The sequence below is a fragment of the Gambusia affinis genome, linkage group LG18 (assembly GCF_019740435.1).
Source record: "Gambusia affinis linkage group LG18, SWU_Gaff_1.0, whole genome shotgun sequence".
Classification (NCBI taxonomy): domain Eukaryota; kingdom Metazoa; phylum Chordata; class Actinopteri; order Cyprinodontiformes; family Poeciliidae; genus Gambusia; species Gambusia affinis.
Window position 1 is genome coordinate 19,161,235 of NC_057885.1, and position 18,360 is coordinate 19,179,594.

The 18,360-nt window shown below is 37.9% G+C and overlaps 1 long non-coding RNA gene across 1 annotated transcript; it reads right to left on the reverse strand.

Annotated features, from left to right (window-relative positions):
- Nucleotides 1–2,312: 2,312 nt before the first annotated feature.
- Nucleotides 2,313–17,060, reverse strand: LOC122820208. The gene is made up of 4 exons (XR_006368741.1): nt 16,652–17,060; nt 16,302–16,442; nt 4,157–4,336; nt 2,313–4,084 (listed from the first exon to the last, which is right to left on the reverse strand). It is a non-coding gene; the product is annotated as an uncharacterized LOC122820208 (long non-coding RNA).
- Between the last annotated feature and the right edge of the window lie 1,300 nt (nt 17,061–18,360).

Sequence of the window (18,360 nt, forward strand, 5' to 3'; positions counted from 1 at the left end):
TTGACTGATGAAGCCGAAACAAATTCTGTCAATCTGTTTTTAACTGTCAATTTTAAAAATTGACAAAGACTTTTGATTGCATTTAATTTTGATTTGATTAATATTCACCAAGCTGAACAGTGACAAATATCAGTGACTGTGGCACCAGTAACTGCATATGAAACACTGAAATGAAATGATTAAATTATGAACGATTCACCTGCTGTGGATCTGAATTACACACCAGCCTGCGAATAATCAAATGTTTCAACGTTTGGACATTGATTTGGAGACCGAATCCACGCTCTGCTGCCACACTATAGACTGGAAATGCAAGTGCCATTTGAGCCAAAGGTTTGAAATCAGGGAACATTTCTCCAATTGAAGCTATCAGAAGTTGCCAAGACCTTTTAAATGAGAGGTTTTCTGATCAAGCACTTATTTCAGTGTGATAATATCCCACCTGCAGCAGTGATGCAGCTGCAGGTGATGCCCTCCAGAGCTACAATAGCTCATCAACGCGCTGTCAGCTACCGGATATCGAGACGCATTGGGTCAAGGTCAGAGATCATACTCCGATGGGAATGTTTTTTTGCCATGTAATCTGTGCGTAAAGTTTGAATGTCTATAGATCTCCACCAAGTGGTCAGGTGTGGGAATTGTAATAGGACCAAATTGACAGATGGCCTTCAGATCTTTCCATCACCATAAAAAAAAACAAACAAACAAAAAATTGGTCATAGATGGAAACTATTCAGTTAATGTTACCCCTGTTTACAACGTCAATGTTAATGTTATACATAAACCTTATTTACACATAAAACTTTAATCTACATTTAGACTTACTGCTGTGTTCAATATTATTTATACTCCCTAGAAATTTTGTAAAAGTTAAAAATAGGACAAAAGCAACATGTTGATCAATATATTGTCTTTTCATGACGATTGTGATTTAACTGACTTTGTAAATAAAGCTTACATTCTCAACCAGGAGTGGGGGTCACGACCCTCTCACATTAAACATTTTTTGTGTGAAAAACTGGAAATTTCAGGAGCCATTGATATAGAAAAGCTCATTGCCTAGAATCACCAGGGATTCACTCTACAAAAAGGATTATCTGTAGATGGAATCCTAATTGGATGATTGGCTTTATTAAATCAACAATGGATCGAGAATTTTTTTTTTTTCTTTGAAGATTTAGGTTTAATCTTTTAATTTAACCAACATCGCTCTCCAACTGGAAGTAAAAGCAACATTTTTGAGCACCCCGGCCAGATTTCTAACTAGAATCTAATCGAGAATCTATGAAGGGAGAAATGTTGGGAAGGGTTTTGGCAAGTAGGTCTTCCAACCTGAGAGACTTAGAGCTAATCGCCGGAGATAAATTGTCATGACAACAACAGAAACATGGAGAAAGCTCCACAGCAATTATAAGGTTTGATAATGCTAATATAGGTCTTTCATTTATTGATAGGGCTTTTCAAATATCAAAATGTACATAAAAACAGGTACAATCTATGTTTTTCAACACCGATACTCCCTTAACATTATTTCACCTTCCTACCGAAAACTTCTCATTCAAACATATTAACTCTAAACCTGCCAACAGTTTGAATAATTTTGATGTTTTCTGTAAATATCTAGTCCCAGTTGTAAGTAACCTTTATTGACTCTCTCAGCCTTCACCACACATCTAGTTGACGGCTCACTTACTGCCTAATAAATCCCTCCTCTTGACAGGTGTCACAGTAACAAATAGTCAATATATTTCACTTCACCCGTCAGTGGTTCGAACGTTGTGACTGATCACTAGATGCATGCTCACTGAACCACAACGCAAACAGTTTTAGTGTAATTAATACTCAGGAGTTAAATGGTGTCACTCTTCAAACCAGCCCACATTAAAGCTGGGATTGGGCTTTTCACATTCAGATGATACCTCTGCCAATGCAGCTCAGCTTTACTTCCTTTGAAACCACAAACAATGAGACGTGAAGCGCCACTGGACAACACAAAGCAGTACACAGCTGCAGAATCAAAAAGAATAACATCTTCCACTGCCTGAGTGGAGGTGCATGGAGATGCATGTACAACTGCATCATGGGGCCAGAGAGCTGAAGTGCATTTTCACTGCTCAAGCACTGGTGTTGTCCCTTTGTAATTATTGGTAGCCCTTGTAATATGTACCAAGCTACAAATTTAACTTAAAAAAAAAAAACTGCAGGAGGAAACGGCACACTTAATTTTTAAGAACTCTACCTTGAGATTTTTTTATTTTTATTGTATATTCACCACATAATACGTTTTTTCATCAATATATCACAATTAAATCAGACTAACCATCTTTTTAGATGAGTTGGGATTAATTCATTTTTAAACCCAGTGGCATCATGTGTGGGTGTTGTGCTGCAGGAGGGACTGGTGCACTTCACAAAATACAGTAAACAAAATTAAATGGAACTACTGAAGCAATATCTCGAGACAGGAAGTAAAAGCTTGGTCATGAATTGGTCCTCCAAATGGACAGAGACCTTCATCATAGTGCCAAATAAGAAAAGTTTTGGATGAGCAATCACAATGTATTAAACAAACTCAGTTTCACCAGTTTTGTCTGAAAGAATGGGTAAAGTTATAGCAAATTCTTTTAAATATTACAAGACGAAAATGTAAACTTCTTCATTTAAGCAACAGCTAAAAATCAAAAATAAATTCTAAAACTAAGAGGTTAGTTTGACTTAGTGTCAGAAAAAAATGTTTGTTCCATTTACAAATTGAAGGTAAATACCTGGTTTCAACCGTAAGCCGAGAGATTTTGAGAAGGGATGTATTGTTGGATGTGCACAGTGACGAGACGCTACCAAGAGTGGAATGGATATATTGTAAACAAGCAACAGAATAACACGTTGTATTTGAAAAAGTTCAAATGAATCAGGGTTGACATATTAGCACCACTCACGATTGTAATGTTCTTTTAAAAAATAAATAGTTGCCATAAAGTGAAAGAGGTTCCAGAAAACTGTGTTAAACTCACAAAGAAAAAATATCTCAGGAGATGGCAGCAGTATTCAAAAATGGTGGAGGAAGTGTAATGTGTCTTGTATTGTTCTGCTGTGAAACTGAGTGCTGGCATCGCCTTAAAAGGGTCCATAAAAGTGAGAAACTTAATTCTGTAAAAGGAAATAAAAATAGTTACAGAAAGACAAACAAAAATACCTTTGACTTAGAATTTACAGATTTGTGTTCAGGACTTAAGGGTACAAGAGCCAAGGGAGCTGGACACATTCGCTCCCTTTTGGGATTGTATTTGTAATAAATGTTTGAAAACTTAAGAGCATGACCATATGGGGCAAACATTGTACTTCACATTAAATCCCAACAAAAGGTGTTGTAAGAGGGACAAATGTGAAACTTACATGGATGTACAAAAAGTCTCGAATCACCAGATTGTCTTTCACCAACACCACAGAACAGTGTTAGAAGTTTCTTCCAAGTACCAAAAAAATGTCAGTTCTTGAGAAATGGGCATTGAGAAAACTTACTTATCTGCAGTCACAACCTGCTCTGTTAATGTGTGCCCAAATCGCTTCACTGAAGTTGTTTCTGTGTGGGAGTGTCCACAGAAACAAGTGAAAAATTATGTGTAGACAAGTCTGAAATGTGCTTTTACAAAGCAGGAGGGTGAGAAAGACCCAAATGCTGCAGTCTGGAACCTGATAATTTACCACCTTCTCTGAAGTTCACTCTGAAGTTTGTCTCGGGAGAGACTGCTTTACCTGGATTATACATAATTCTGTGAGTCATTTCGAAATGCTGGAATAATAAATGGGCTCCTAAACCGCCGGTGTTGTGGTGCTGATGTTGCATCTTGCAGCACTTCACTGGCTCTCGCAGGAAGGAAGCAGGACTGTCAGATCTGGTGAGGTGGATTCTCATGTAGAAAGGCCACTATGGTTTATTCATATTGCACGGCTCTGATGTGGTTTTCCATGGACTACTACTCACACTTCCAACATTGCTCACTCCTCAACATCTCATTTTGTTATTCCTCCTTCAACAACTAGCTCTGTTGTCAATTTAGAAATGTATGCAGGATTAGAAACATACCTGAAAAGGCAGAAAGGTGAAAGCTGAATAAGAAGAGCTAAATACAGCGCAGTGCTAGCACAGATGGCTTACCGCTCTGGGCTAGGAGGACATGTACCAGTCGCACATTTTTACCCTTGTTGACTCCCTCCTCCTCCTCTCTCATTTCATCCTTCCTCCTGCCTGCTTTCGCTCTCTGCCCTGTGACTGAACCCGGTGTGTGGTTTGACTGTGATATTGGCTGTGTGGGTGACAGGCTCACTGGTGTGATTTCTGAAATGGAGAAAAACAGATCAGCGACTCTTTACTTAACACCCTCCTCTCTTTCACCAGCCGCTGACGAAGGAAGGAAGGTAGGACCGGCTGAAAAGAACAGCTAAAGTTGTTCATTTATTTTTTATGAGGTGGCCCTCCAGAACATGGATGCCCTCCGAGTTCAAAGTCTCTTCATTAATCTATAAATAGAAGAAAATCGATCCAACAAGACATCACTCTGATTCTCGATGGTGTTGGTTCTTATTGCCGTTTCAAACTTTGTGAGGCTTGTGAATCTCTCCTCCCTTGTCACGGAAATTAAGAAGTCACCCGAAATTGTAACTTGCTCCTCTTCGTAAGTCAGAGTCGTCATTTCATTTATGCACGATGTCAGTAGAGAAGTCAAGCACACGTGTCACAGCTGCAGTGTTTATCTTTGTACGCAAAAGGGGTGGCCAATTAAGACTTAAAATTTTATTAAGATGTGCTGTGATAATGGTTAAAGTGATAAAGTATTAACGTCTTTTTTAGGCTATGACTGTATGTCACTGCTGTCAAAGTCCTACAAACACAAATGCAGCTATTAAATATCCATTAAGAAACAGGCTTCTCCAGTGTGATTTTTATCAGTTACCTGTACAACTAAATACATTTAGCAATATTTTTGAATTTATTGATACTGTCGTGGCAACATCAGTGTAGAAAATAGTAAAACGATTATTCATTGTATAATGTTTTCACTCATTCATTGGGGTCTGCAAAATAACTTCTGCAATTGTTAATTATCTACTCTAAAAACAGTCAGGCTGCCTAAATATTTTTGTATATATCAGAAGATATATCCATGGCTACATAGTCAGGTTTACCATGAGAGACTCTGACAGCTGAGTTTCTTTCTGCTTTTAACAATGGGGCCAAAATAAAAAACATAAAATCACAGATTCACTTATTTCATACACTAACTGCTGTATTTTGCACAGTCAGTGTGATCCAGAAATGAGGCGCCTTACTGACACCAAATCAAAACTTTTATCAGACCATGGAGACCATGGAGTGGATCTTCAAGAAAAGCCACCTACGGCCTGCCTCGCCCGGCCTCAGCCATCGATCAGGAAATAAGCGTCGCCTTTAATTGGTTGGACGAGGTCGATTGCCCATGCAGCCACTGAGAGGCCTGAAGGGGGATTGCGGGCTGCAATACTTTTGTGTGTGGGTGTGTGTGTGTGTGTGTGTCTGTGAAAATAGTGGGAACCCTGAAGATTCTCTCTTTGAGCAATCACAGTAATGAAGTGAAAATCTGCAGTTCAGAAAGACTCTGACCCACTGATTAACTGATAAGTGAAGGAAACAAAGAACTGGAAGCTCTGGTTTCCAGCTCTGGTTACCTTGTAAAGCAGCTCCAGTACAGATTTTCCACTGGTTTACGCTGAACTAACGGAAAATTTAACTGGAGACAAAAACCGACATCAGTTTCTGATAATACAAGGATGGTGAACCAGACAATAACTAAAAATCATTCATTTCAAATAAAGTAAAAAAAAAGAAAGAAAAAAAAGACAGTATTAAAAAGCCTATATAGTTTTACTGATTGATTTTAGTTTGGTTTAAAAATGTTATAGATTGTGATCATATGGGCAGGTAATCCTTCTCTGTCTGAAACAGGAAGATGTGTTTCCGTCAGCAGAGTAACAATACAACATTTCTCACAGTAAGTTCACGAGAACTGGAGGGTATTTTACAATGGTTTGGGGAAGGAAAGAAGATCTTTTGCTTTAATTGTAAATTTATATAAAAAATATAGTTTATATATCAGTGTCCAGCCCAGGTTTGACCAATCCATATTTTGTGTTGCTTGGTAATTATAATAAACAGAATTGAACATATTTAATTTTTAGTATTTTTGCAAACAGTGACTGTTTAATAAATCTCAAACTGAAATTTTTAGCACAAAATATCTAAAATCAGCAAATACTTGAAATTCCCTCTAGAAATGCTTATAACTGAGTATTTTAATATTTCACACACAATATATCTTAAGATGCATTAAAGGGAACCATCTACCACAGAGGCCAACATCCACAGTCTTCCTCTTCTCTGCTCTTATTTGTACAGCCAATAAATGGCAAGGAAGATAAATGACGCTAGCTTTGTGGGTAGACATTTTAGTTTCCCAACCTACATTTTCTTCCTAGTATTTTACAAAAAAAAACAAACTTAAATTATGAGGGTTTTCCACAACTAATTCTGAGTTCCATTCCACAGAAATATCCAAGAATACTGGACCTGAGATTAGACCACTGCAATTTAGATTCTGAAATAGACATGCAGTCCAGACTGTTTAAAAACAAAACAGCTCCTATCCATTTGTTTTTGTCCAATGAGTTGTTTCAGGCGTTGTTCAGAAGAACAGTGGACTTTGTTTAAGGAGCTGACGGCGCAAAATCTGAGGAAGTGCAGAAAATGACAGGTTGCCCAGGTGAAATGATGGAGATGGTGTATAGCAACACTGAAAACCTTGGCAGGTATAGAGGATGGATGGATGAATCTTTTGTAAACAAATTTACTTTATGACATGGCCGTTGGCAGTTTAGTGCGAACCAATGCATTTCCCTGCTAACGTGGCTCTTTGTCAGTTTGCCACTCCCTAAATCCAGCAGAAATAAGAAACTGGACACAGCTTCACAAGACTACACTTCGATAAGAAAAACTGTAGCATTTTGACATCATTAGGATTCCTGGCTACATTTCAACTCCATAATAAATTAGCCAAGGAGTGGAAAAAACAACATGTTTACGTCTTTCTGTTCTTCTACGCTATTTAGCTCACATCTTTTTGTTATGAAATGTGAAAACTTTATAATTTTGCTGGTGTTTGTAATTCAATCAGCATGTTTTAAGTATTCTACTTCCTTTGAAGAACCCTCAGTAAAGAGAAAAGATTTAGGGATTCACATCTTTTATCACAGTTCACAGATGATACTTTTCAGCAGGCATTAGAAGAATAAATTGCATCAGTTTTGTCAGTAGCAAACGATCTACAGGTTTAATAAATATAAGCTTCCGTATAAATTTGTACCAGTAACCTCGTTCTCCAAGCTCTTATCTGTGCAAATTAATCTATGCTCCCACTCAAAGGAAAGCCTTTCATTTCTGCAGACAGTAAGAACATTTTGAAGAGTGAGAAGGACAGCAAGGCTGTTTTACAAGTAGTAAATTAATTAAAATAAAATAGGATAGGATCAAATCATAAAGAATGTTATCACTTTCAAAGTTTATAAGTTTTTTGTCTTGTTTTTTTTTTTTTTGTACATACCCCCCCCAAAAAAAACAAAACACAAGGCTTTTTTGTTATCTTAATAATGTTAATATATTAACTTCTGAAGATCATGGTTTATAATTTTTTTAAATGAAGTGGAAAATACAGTTGTTTTCCATTTCAGCTGAATCAAACACACAAGTTGAAAGAGACATGTTCATCATTTACTGTGCGTTTCTGAAGGACCTTGGTGCTAAGCTGTAAATGTCAAATTTAAAAGATGGCTAAAAGTAGTGAAACTGTGAAAATGAATATAATTTGTGATGCTCAGTCATTAAAAGCAGAAAACACCAAAACTTCAGTGTAGTTGATGTTTGCAGAGTTTTATCTGTTTAAACTTTACTTTGGATTTTGTATAATTGAGGGAAAAGCTAATTCATTTATGGTTAGGTAATGTTTTTATGCCTCAGTGACGCACATAAACAAATTTTTTCCAATTTAATTTGAAGATTCACAACATTGTATTCTGTCTCCTAGTCTTTCTTGTAGGCAACTTCTCCTAAAGCAACACTACCTGGAAACCAAGTGGCCATAAAGGTCTGAACTTGAGGCACAGGTGAAAATTTCTGTTATCTGCAACAGAGCTGAAAGCAAACACTCTTATGCACTTGTCATAAATAATGAGGCCAAGTTTCAGACAAAGATTTACATTTATTTCACACTCAAGTACTCGAGTGTAGTAAACACGTTACATAAAACCCTGGGCGAGAATTATTGTAGAGCAACGTCATTAGCAATAAAACAGGGAGCAAACAGATGTAAAAAAAAAAAAAAAGACCTATTATGCATTTTATTCAGGCTTGTGTTTATTTAAAGTGTAACTAAAAAGGCCTGGGTGACAAGTGTTGAACTGATCCGATCAGCTTTGTACGGATTCGATTCAACAAACTGCACAAAAAAAAAGCAGCACGTGGTCACTAATCATAAACAGCGCTAATGGATCATGGGAATTAACGCTGACCACAAACACAGGTGCAACGAGCTCATTTCACTAATGACCAAAGCAGCCTACCAGGAGCGGCACAAATTAGTGTACAGTTGCAAACATGCAGAGCCGCTGATAACTGGGAGTCTGTAATTTACCAACAACAACAGGGACAGCTTGTTTCTTGTTGCAGCACACTGAATTAGCGTTCAGCACAAGTATTTAACTTCGCTCTACGGCATGGATTAAGAAGAAAAACCATTGCATAACATGAAATACTTATGAAAAGTGGGATGCGTTTGCTTTGATGGAAAAAAAGGTTGGAAACAGATTTAAAATACTACACTGAACCGGATCATGGTCTGAAATGCAGATTTTACATTGTTTCCCCTGATAGTCAAGCACTGGATAAGGAATCTGTGAATAAGCAAGCAGGTCCAAGTCAAAAGGAGTTTATTTGCACAGCACATTTTAGCGGCAAAATAGTTCAAGGTGAATTACACCATAAAAAGGTGATACAGTAACGACAGGAATGGAAACCTCTAATCTCTACCCAGTACACATCTGGATTCATAAGCTACAATCTGTTACATTTAAGATTCCTCCAAAGTGCACTTGCTTTATCAAGCTGCCTGTTTTTCTTGTAAAATCCATAATGTTGCTAAACCTTATATTTACAGTGTGGTGGTGAATGTATCCGTTTTGCTACTGTGCGGTCTACAGGAAGCGCTGTTTGGTCTGTTTTTTTGTTGTTGTTTTTTTTTCATTAATATATTAATATCAAATTTAACCAGTACAATGAGGTAAAATAAGGTGTAATTAAATTTTTTCTTATAAATTTAAAGTTGCCTCACCGATGCATTCCTATCACCCATGCGAATGTCAGTGGACAATCCAAACTGGTTAATCTTCCCATCACTAAGTAACTAATTATGAAACAGCTTTGATTTAAAGGAACTCAGTGTTTCAGCTAGTTTGTTCCAGATTATAGGAGCATCAAAACTGAATTCTAAAAACGAACTCATTGTAAAAAACGTTTTAAAAAATCGTGATCATTCGCAGACATTCCAATCTGAACATATAGTTGATGTACTTGTCTGCATATATGCCTCAGAACCTATTCCAGTGGAAGAATCATTACAGTAAGAGGTCATAAAAAATAAAAGAGATCAGACTCCGGCAGCTTGAATCTGGTCGTTCTTGACTTTCACACCAGAGGTCACATATGGTACTCACTGAAAGCGACGGACCTTGAACTCACTTTACACTTCAGGCCCTGCCATGCAACACTTTTCTCTAGCTGAATACTTGATCACATTCATGAGCCCGCCGCCGCAGATTGAAAGCGTTAGCTGCATGAATCCCCCTGGAGGTCGAGTCGAGCAGACACATGCCACATCTGCATCGTGCTCAAACAGGAGGCGCATGGATGCAATCTGATGTTGGCACACACGCAAACGCAAACACGTGCTTATCACACCGACGCACAAATCCTAAACGCACGTACGCGCAGGTGTATCTTTCTATAGTAGAAGAATTAAAAGGGGGGAAAAAAAAAGATCTGAAGAGAGTCTAATTCAAGCACGCTTGCGTTTCATAAAAGCCACTATTTTGCGTGCTAGGTGTCAGTCAAGCATTTTACACCCAGGTAACAGGTTATGAGAGCAGAAGAAGCGAGGCAAAGGAAGGAGAGGGTGTAATTATTGAGGATGATGTGTAAAGGAGCCTATACGGGATGACAGCATCCCTTTCATTTCTCTGATCACTGGTTTAATCCTGACAGAGCGACAGCAGGCCACAGAGCTGCTTTGCCTGGAAAGCTTCTGCCTTTGTGTGCTCCAGAGTGTGCATGTGACACAAGGTATGCAGATGCTTGCAAAGTATTCAAACCCTGTCTTCAGATTTTGTTGTTTTAAAACAAATATGATCATTTCTTTAACAAAAATGCACAATAATAATTCAGATTTATTAAAAACATGAAAAACAGATACATGTCAAAGTTAAGTTTGATTTAATCATCCTTTAGATGTTTTAGTTGAAGCAGAAATAATGAACTCAATGGATAATGTCCAGAGATTTCCTGGATCAGACTGTTTAAAACATGGCTGTCAAACTAGTCCTTCAGGGCCAATGTCCTACAGCTTTTAAATGTGTCTCTCTGTAAATGCACCTGAATCACACAATTAGGTTATTATCCTGTCTGTAGACTTTGAATGCATTAGGACAGGAGTTTTTAACGACCAGATGCCCCAGCAATGCTCAAGATCAACACTCAGGGTCACAAACTCACACCCAGTTCAATGTGTCAACTATAAAACGCCAACTATAAACCTAGCTCTAGAAACTAAAGAGCTGTCCATTTTTTCTCTGGCACAGACTTGGTGAAATCGGCTAATTGTTTTTTTTCTCCTCATGTCATGAATGCCCCGGAAGAACTGTGGCACCCCTATGGGAATCACGCCCCACACTTTGAAAAGTCCTCCATTAGGAGGTAATTCAGTCACTTGATTAAGGTGTGTTGGACTTGGGTCACATCAAAAAGCTGCAGGACACCAGATCTTGAGGACGGGAGTTTGACACCCCTGGTGTAAAAGCACAACAACTTTGGCAGCATATAAGGTCTGTAAAACATGGTGGTCTCATTTCCTTGGAAAATTTAGACCTTTGGAACCACAAGGAGCCTACCAGTTCAAACTTTAAAAAAGTGAAGTGAGAAATGTCTCAGTCAGAGAGGGTGACCAAGTGCCCAATGATCCCTTGTGTAGATTGAAGCATCTACATGATCAATCATTGATCAGACACAGCACAAATCAGGCGTTCATGGTAGTGGTGCAATATGGAAATCCCTCCTCACTACTTTAAAGTCAAGTAATGATGAGACAGCTGTCAAAAATCAAACCCCTCCTGTAGAGATGCCACCTAGAGGAAACCGTAATCCCTGCTTTTATCACCTCCCGCCTGGATTATCATTACTCCCTTTTGACTAGATTGAGCCAGGCCTTCCTCTCATGTCTAAAGCTGGTACAAAACGCTCCTGCACCATTCGTAAGTCGGGAGCACATAACTCTGGTTTTATTATCCCATTCAGTTTTATTATTCATTCAAATTTAATTTTTGACTGTGTGAGCTGCTTCACCCTTTCATCCCATGACATGCTCTTAGATCAACTGACCAGATGCTTTACCAAGCACAAACTATGAATCCAGAGGACACAACAGGTGTGAATGAGTCTGTTTCAATAAGCAATTAGTTAATCGCATGATTACCTAAAATGAGCTCAATAATTTCCATTCCAATGAGATGTCTCAATCCATTTTATTTATGTTTTTGGCTGTATGCTGGCTTGTTGGTTGGAAGTTGGTTGAAAATATTTTCCAGTCCCAGTGTTGTGTTCTTTATCACATTTTATTAGTTTATTGATATTTGAGAGAACAAATTTGCATTGTTATGACATTACCAATATTTGAATATCGTCTCAAAACAACAATATTATCGTTTATCAAAATAACTCATTTATCGTCAGGCAAAATGTGTTATTGCGACTTGCCTGCATGTGAATACTTAAACTGGAAATGTAGGCAGTGTATAAAATCTTTCAAAATGCTATTTTTATCGCGTCAACTCTGAGTATTTCTTAAGGGTCTATATGCAATACACAATCTGTCGTTGATAAAGTCTGTTATGTAACAAAATGTGGAGTGAATGCTTCCTGTTGGCACATTATGTAGGCGTAGGCATCCAGGGTTTACCTGGCCATGTGTGAGACGTGCAGTAATGTCTCTCCGGCTGGGAAAACATGTTTCACCAGCAAGCCATTGCTGCTTTTAATGAAGGAGCAGGCAGAAAGAAGAGGGAAACACAGGAAATTAAATTGATATGTAAATGATGGAAATTCTCATTTGAGTTGAAGGTTGAGAGTGCTACAGCATTAACCAGCTTATGAGTTAATAATGGCTTACTCCCTCCGATTCTTCCCCTCCCGCTCGTTCATGGAACAAGAAAAAATAAAACATGATGGGCAGAAGAGAGAAGAAGAGGGCAGAGATGGAGACAACATATGTCCCTGAATCTAAACGCTCTGGAGGTCTTATGCTAAACTGGTGCATAACCAGTTTTCTCAGAATCTGAAGCTCTTCAGAAATGATTCTAATTACAGAAGACAAGTGTGTTTTTAGAGCTAAATTTCTACTGATCATACCCTACACAGCTCTCTGTTTTTGCTTTAGCCCCCTGTGATAACAACCAGATGGCAATGAATATTTTTCAGATGGACAAGGAAGACGCAGAGGGTGCTGTACAGCTAGTAACGGTGGTGTAGCTCTGTGTAGTGCAGAGTAGGAAAACAGACACAACATCAGCTTGCGGTTACAGTGCACCGGAGGCAAATGACTGCAGAATGATCACTACAGCTATTATGAACCACCACGGTTATTATTTCTTCTCCCCTCTCCTTGGTATTAGCTGGAACAAAACAGACCAGTTAGAAGTCCTTGCCCCGCAGCCTTCAGTGATTGGAAAACGATATTAAGTCAGACACCGTGTTCCCCGATGCAAAAAGAGAGGAAGAGAGAGGAAAAAGACAGTAATACAAAGCAGCAAAAACATGAAATTGTGATGCTGGAGGCCTTGCTAGGCAAGAGAATAAGCTTCAAAACTATAGTTTTTTTCGGGGGGGTTTGTCATAAAAATCACAATTAATGTCCAAATATTATCACTTTTTGGTGACAAATACACTAAATATCTTTAGGGTCATCATAGTATTGTGTATTTATTATTCAGTAAATGCAATAGGAAAAAAAAAACATTCCAGCATTGTCTACCTACACGACACTGCAGCAAACAAAATTTGAAAGGACAATTATGTCTGGCTACCACAGACTTGTTGAAACCTTTTGTAGCACATGCGTACCAAAGCATGTGCTACCACATGCTTTGGTACGCATGAACAAGTACACATGAAATACACATGTACTTCATGTGTACTTGGAAGCACACATGAAGTACATGTGTACTTCATCTCATTCAACACTATCCATACAATTCACTAACCTCTGCATGCTGATTGCTTGAAACTTAAAAGTGAAACTGGCTGCATATCTTTAGAAAATTATGTAGAGGTTTTAATAAGCAACTGTTGTAAACATCACATTTTCTATGTAATGCAGCGATGCTCTTTTCCCACATATCACTGCAGATATTTGTCTTAGCTAAAGGAAAGGCATTATGTTTGTTCCAAGCTCATAAAAATTACCAATTCAACTTTGTGTCAAAACTCCAAGAAAAAATATTGCCCATCCCTTAAAACCACAATTAGCGAGCTGCATACCTGTTGAGCATAATAATATTCAATAAGCATTTAAAAACTACTAAATATATATGTAAAAAAATTTGTGAACCATTCCTCTTTGGATATAAGAACTATAAACTGTTGCTTAAGTGGAAGTAGTAATAATTGTTGCTTAGTTTGTGATTATACTGTGATACAGTAAATCACATATGATCTAGATATGATCTAGAACATATCTAGATCATAACATTTAAAAGTTATTGGTCATATGAATTTAAACCACTTGAGAAATCAGGTTGACAGTGCGGCACAGGGCAGAAACGCTGCATGTAGCACCATATATCAGGTTGTCAACAACCTTCACAACACTGATCTTTTCAAAAGGTAGCAGACACACCAGACATGTCTACTAAAACAACTCTATGATCTTCACACATGCATGTAGCGGTGTGCTTATATACATTCATAGTTTTCTCTAAGTGGTTTTTGCAAGAACCACAAGCTGCTGTAAAAATAGCTCCCCACCCCAGTTGTGTGTCAGAAATAATAAATAAGGTAGTAACAAGGCTGAGAGGACACTGAAAAGCCTCCTGCTGCATCATTAAAGACCTTTTAAAAAATGTCATCTCATCAGGACAGACGGAGATGTGTAACCTGATGTGACTCTTAAAACCAACTCCAAGACATTGAGAAATGCTTCAAAACTCTACATCAGCCTTTCAGTTGAAATAATTTCATCAGATTTCGTGCAACAAGCCAACAATAGTTACTATGTGCTTAGAAAAATAACTGCTGAACAAAGAAACGTCAGTGCTTTAAAATCTTTGCTTTAATCTGAAATAGATTTTTGGTGCAGGGTTTTCGTCCGCCTTAGAGGAACAGAAATCCCAGGGATCAAACCAGAAATTATCTCTACAACCAGCATGTAATCAATGCACCAAACAAACTACTAAACTTTTTATGACAAAGAACTAAAATGGCATCTCTAAAAAAGAAATTAAACTGTGGAAAATAGTTTAGGATTGAGAAGATTCCTGCTAACTTGATTTACTTCATAGTGTTTATAATTAGTTTGTGTATATCAACTACTTTGTTGTGTCACTTTTCAAGACAGTTTTGAACTCAGTATAATCTTAAATGGTGTGCCAATAATGATGCAGGTTTTTCCAATCACCCTCTTTCACCACACATTTACAGTCACTAGTGTTAACAATTGTCAATGGCCAAAGTTTGATTTTGGTGCACCTCAGGGATCAGACTTTGGCTTCCTTCAGTTCTTGAAACAGACAAAAATGAACCATTAAGCATAATAATACTAATACTATTACTATTTCAATGGTCTTGCAGTTTGGTTTCTCATGTTAGGGTGTATTCACACCTAGCAAATTTGGCCTGCTTTAAATAAACCAGAATTTGTTTCCCATGTTGTACAAGTGTAAATACACCAAAACGAGCCTTGCTGCAAACCAAACAATCAGACTACCACCTCAAAAGGCAGGACCCAGTTTTGCCAACACTACTGCAAGGATGCTACAAAAAATAACCGCAGGCAAACTGTACTACCTCAATGTCCAACTGCTTAAAAAGACACAAAAAATGGGTTATATTTAGCTATAAATGTTAGTTTCTGTTCTTTCTGGATCGGCGCTCTGTCCAGCTCCCGGTTTTTCCGTCCAATGGGAGCAAAGATCATCACCCACATGGCGTTGTTTATGAAGTGTAGTTCACTTGCAATGGGAAAGCAAACCACAGCAAACAACAAGAAATGTCTGCTTTTCGTCTGGAGCAAAAAGATGAACCAAAAGAGTTTCCTGATGTAAATACACTCCAAGCGCTGAATTGGCCATGTTCTCTGATTTAGTCATATTAAAGCAAAGTCATAATCTTTGGCTCTATAGTTTCTTCCAATCTTGTTGACTTTAAAGTTACATCATGATGCTGTTAGGAATGAAGTGATATCTGATTATACTCTGAATTGTGATGCTTAAATCAAAAGTGTTGTTTAGTCTTAGCTGCAATATTAGACAATTGTTCACTCTAGTGTAGAAAGTCTACAGTTAATTGTTAGTTTGGTCATTGTAATGCTACTGGCTCTTCATATTTTTAAGCAGGATTTTAAGGATTAAAATTGTCTCAAACTTTCTCCACTTGGCACACAACATTGATTCTACTAAAAGTATGCTTTTAAACAATTTTCCTGCTGTCAGATCATTACACCACATCCAGACAGAGAAAACAATTACACCAAGTATTTTGTGCGAGCCAGTACTCCTCTGATGTATCTTCAGAGAGGAGAAGGGGGGGAGACAGTATGGAGAAAAAGATGATGAGCATTAAGCTGAAATGAAGGCACACATGAAAGAGTCAAAGAAAAAACGAAGTCATGCACCGGGGCAGCAAATGATCGTAACAGTGCAGGTTCAGAACATAATTATTTGAGGTTAAACATTTTTACCTTGCTGTGCGGAGCTCTCGGTTGTTGGAATGAGTGGAGCTGAGGTAATGAAAACAGCGATGGGGCCCCTTTGTTCGGGAGTCTCTATCTCGTAGTATTGTTACACTGATGTCGAACACCCAAGATGAGCTCGAAGCAGCACTGAGACGAGACAAAAAGCAGAAATCTGATCAACTGGTTTAAATTGGATTAGTTTGCGTCAGGTAAGAAAGTTAAATGGGATAACAGCAGCAATGGCATATTATTAGATGTCTAATTTATGGTTGCATTTTGGTGATGGAAAAAATAGCCCAAAGACAAGATATTTCCGTTATATATACTATCAAAATAATCAGAAAAAATGCTGGTACCTTTCAAAGTCAGTTCTCTTCCTGTGTTTGGAGTTAATCCAATTCTGTACGGATGAATAGGCCAACACCTTCAGCTCAGTCTTGAGGTAGGAATCCTTGAGCAGAAGGCTGATGTTGTAGTCTATTTACAAACTCATATACTGTTATGGTGGAGATGTGTAATCTTGGATTTTGCCAAGTGTGACATGGAAGTGCTGGTCCAGTCTGTGATGTGGAAGAAGGCGCTGATGAAAACGCTCTCTGTTTACTCTAACTACAATTCAAACTGCACTAATGGACACAGTCAAAATGAGTTTCTGTGTCGTGTTGGGTGATGTGAAAGCCAACAAGAAGAGGTAGACTGAGAAACGTAGAACTGAAAACAAACCTAATGATCCAGCAACCAAATTTCCTTTAACGAGGCACCAGTAATTAGAACAACTGAACTCAGGTGTGAACTAGCAGGAAGGAAAACCATTTACTATTTAAAAAAAAATTGGTTACACAAAATAAAACAGGAAGTTGCTACTTTACTTTAACAACTCTTAGGAAAACAACTATCTCAACATTTCTATTAAATCAAATTTATTAAATCTATTTATCTTACAAACATACTAGAACATACATGCTGCATATAAGAATAAAGTAGATGAATAGATTAAGTTATAATCTTGGAAGGAGAAAACAGATGGAAGCATTTTTCTTTTTTCAAACTGGCACACAGAGATTTCTGCATTAAGATATTCATGCACGATGTGTCCTTTATTTTTACTTAATGATATTTAGTGACAATGAAAGAGACTGCTCCCTAAAATACAATTTAGGAAGCAGATAATCAGGTTAAATTTCTATTTTCTTCTCCAGTTTTGTGACATATCCAGCACTCAACATTGACCAAAGGTTTGTTGAAAAGTGAGAGGAAATAAAACGTTGCCTTAAGTTTAAATACAACTCAAAGTTACATGTGCACAGGTACACAAGTAATCACTTTTGCCAGTGAGGTGTGGAGCTGTGTCATAAACATGAATGCAGTCTCACAATTTAATACAATTCAAAAATACTTTAGAAAGTCCAAAGGACAGAACAAAACAGAACCAGGTTGTTTGAGGATGCTTTGGAATTCTCAGTAGATTGAAAAAGAAAAAAACTGAACATCTGGGAGCGATAGGGAATATTTAGGATCAATCAAAGGGAATTCTAAAATTCGGATGGTTGCACGTTTCTCTTGTTTCCTAGATAGTAAAAGATATGAGTAAATAACACTAAATTATTTCATGCAATTCATGCATACCAGCTGCACAGTAGTTTACAGTTGCTCCACCTTTAATGATGGATGTTGAATATTAACCACCACTTCTCAGACTGGAATAACTGATACGGTGTTCTGAGCTTCAGGCCTCCAGCCTGTTATGGCCCCTGTTTGTCTACGTGCTGCGATGTTACCCAGCATTCTTCACTTGATACCATCTAAATACTTTCAGACACTTCAAAACGCTGGCATCCCCTCCTGTTGAAACAAAGTAATTGTGCATGATTTGAGCATTAGCCAGTGTCATCAGTCATAGAGGGAGAGTAAATTCTTCATCTGAGCAGGTGCTGTTTGGCAGGACCGGCCCTGCAGTGTTTTATGGATTGTTTAGCTGGCTAAGCCAACTCCGAGTTGTAAAGGCACAGTGGGTAAGGCCTCGCTACTCTCAGCTTGCGTACAATCCATCATAGATTGCTTCTGT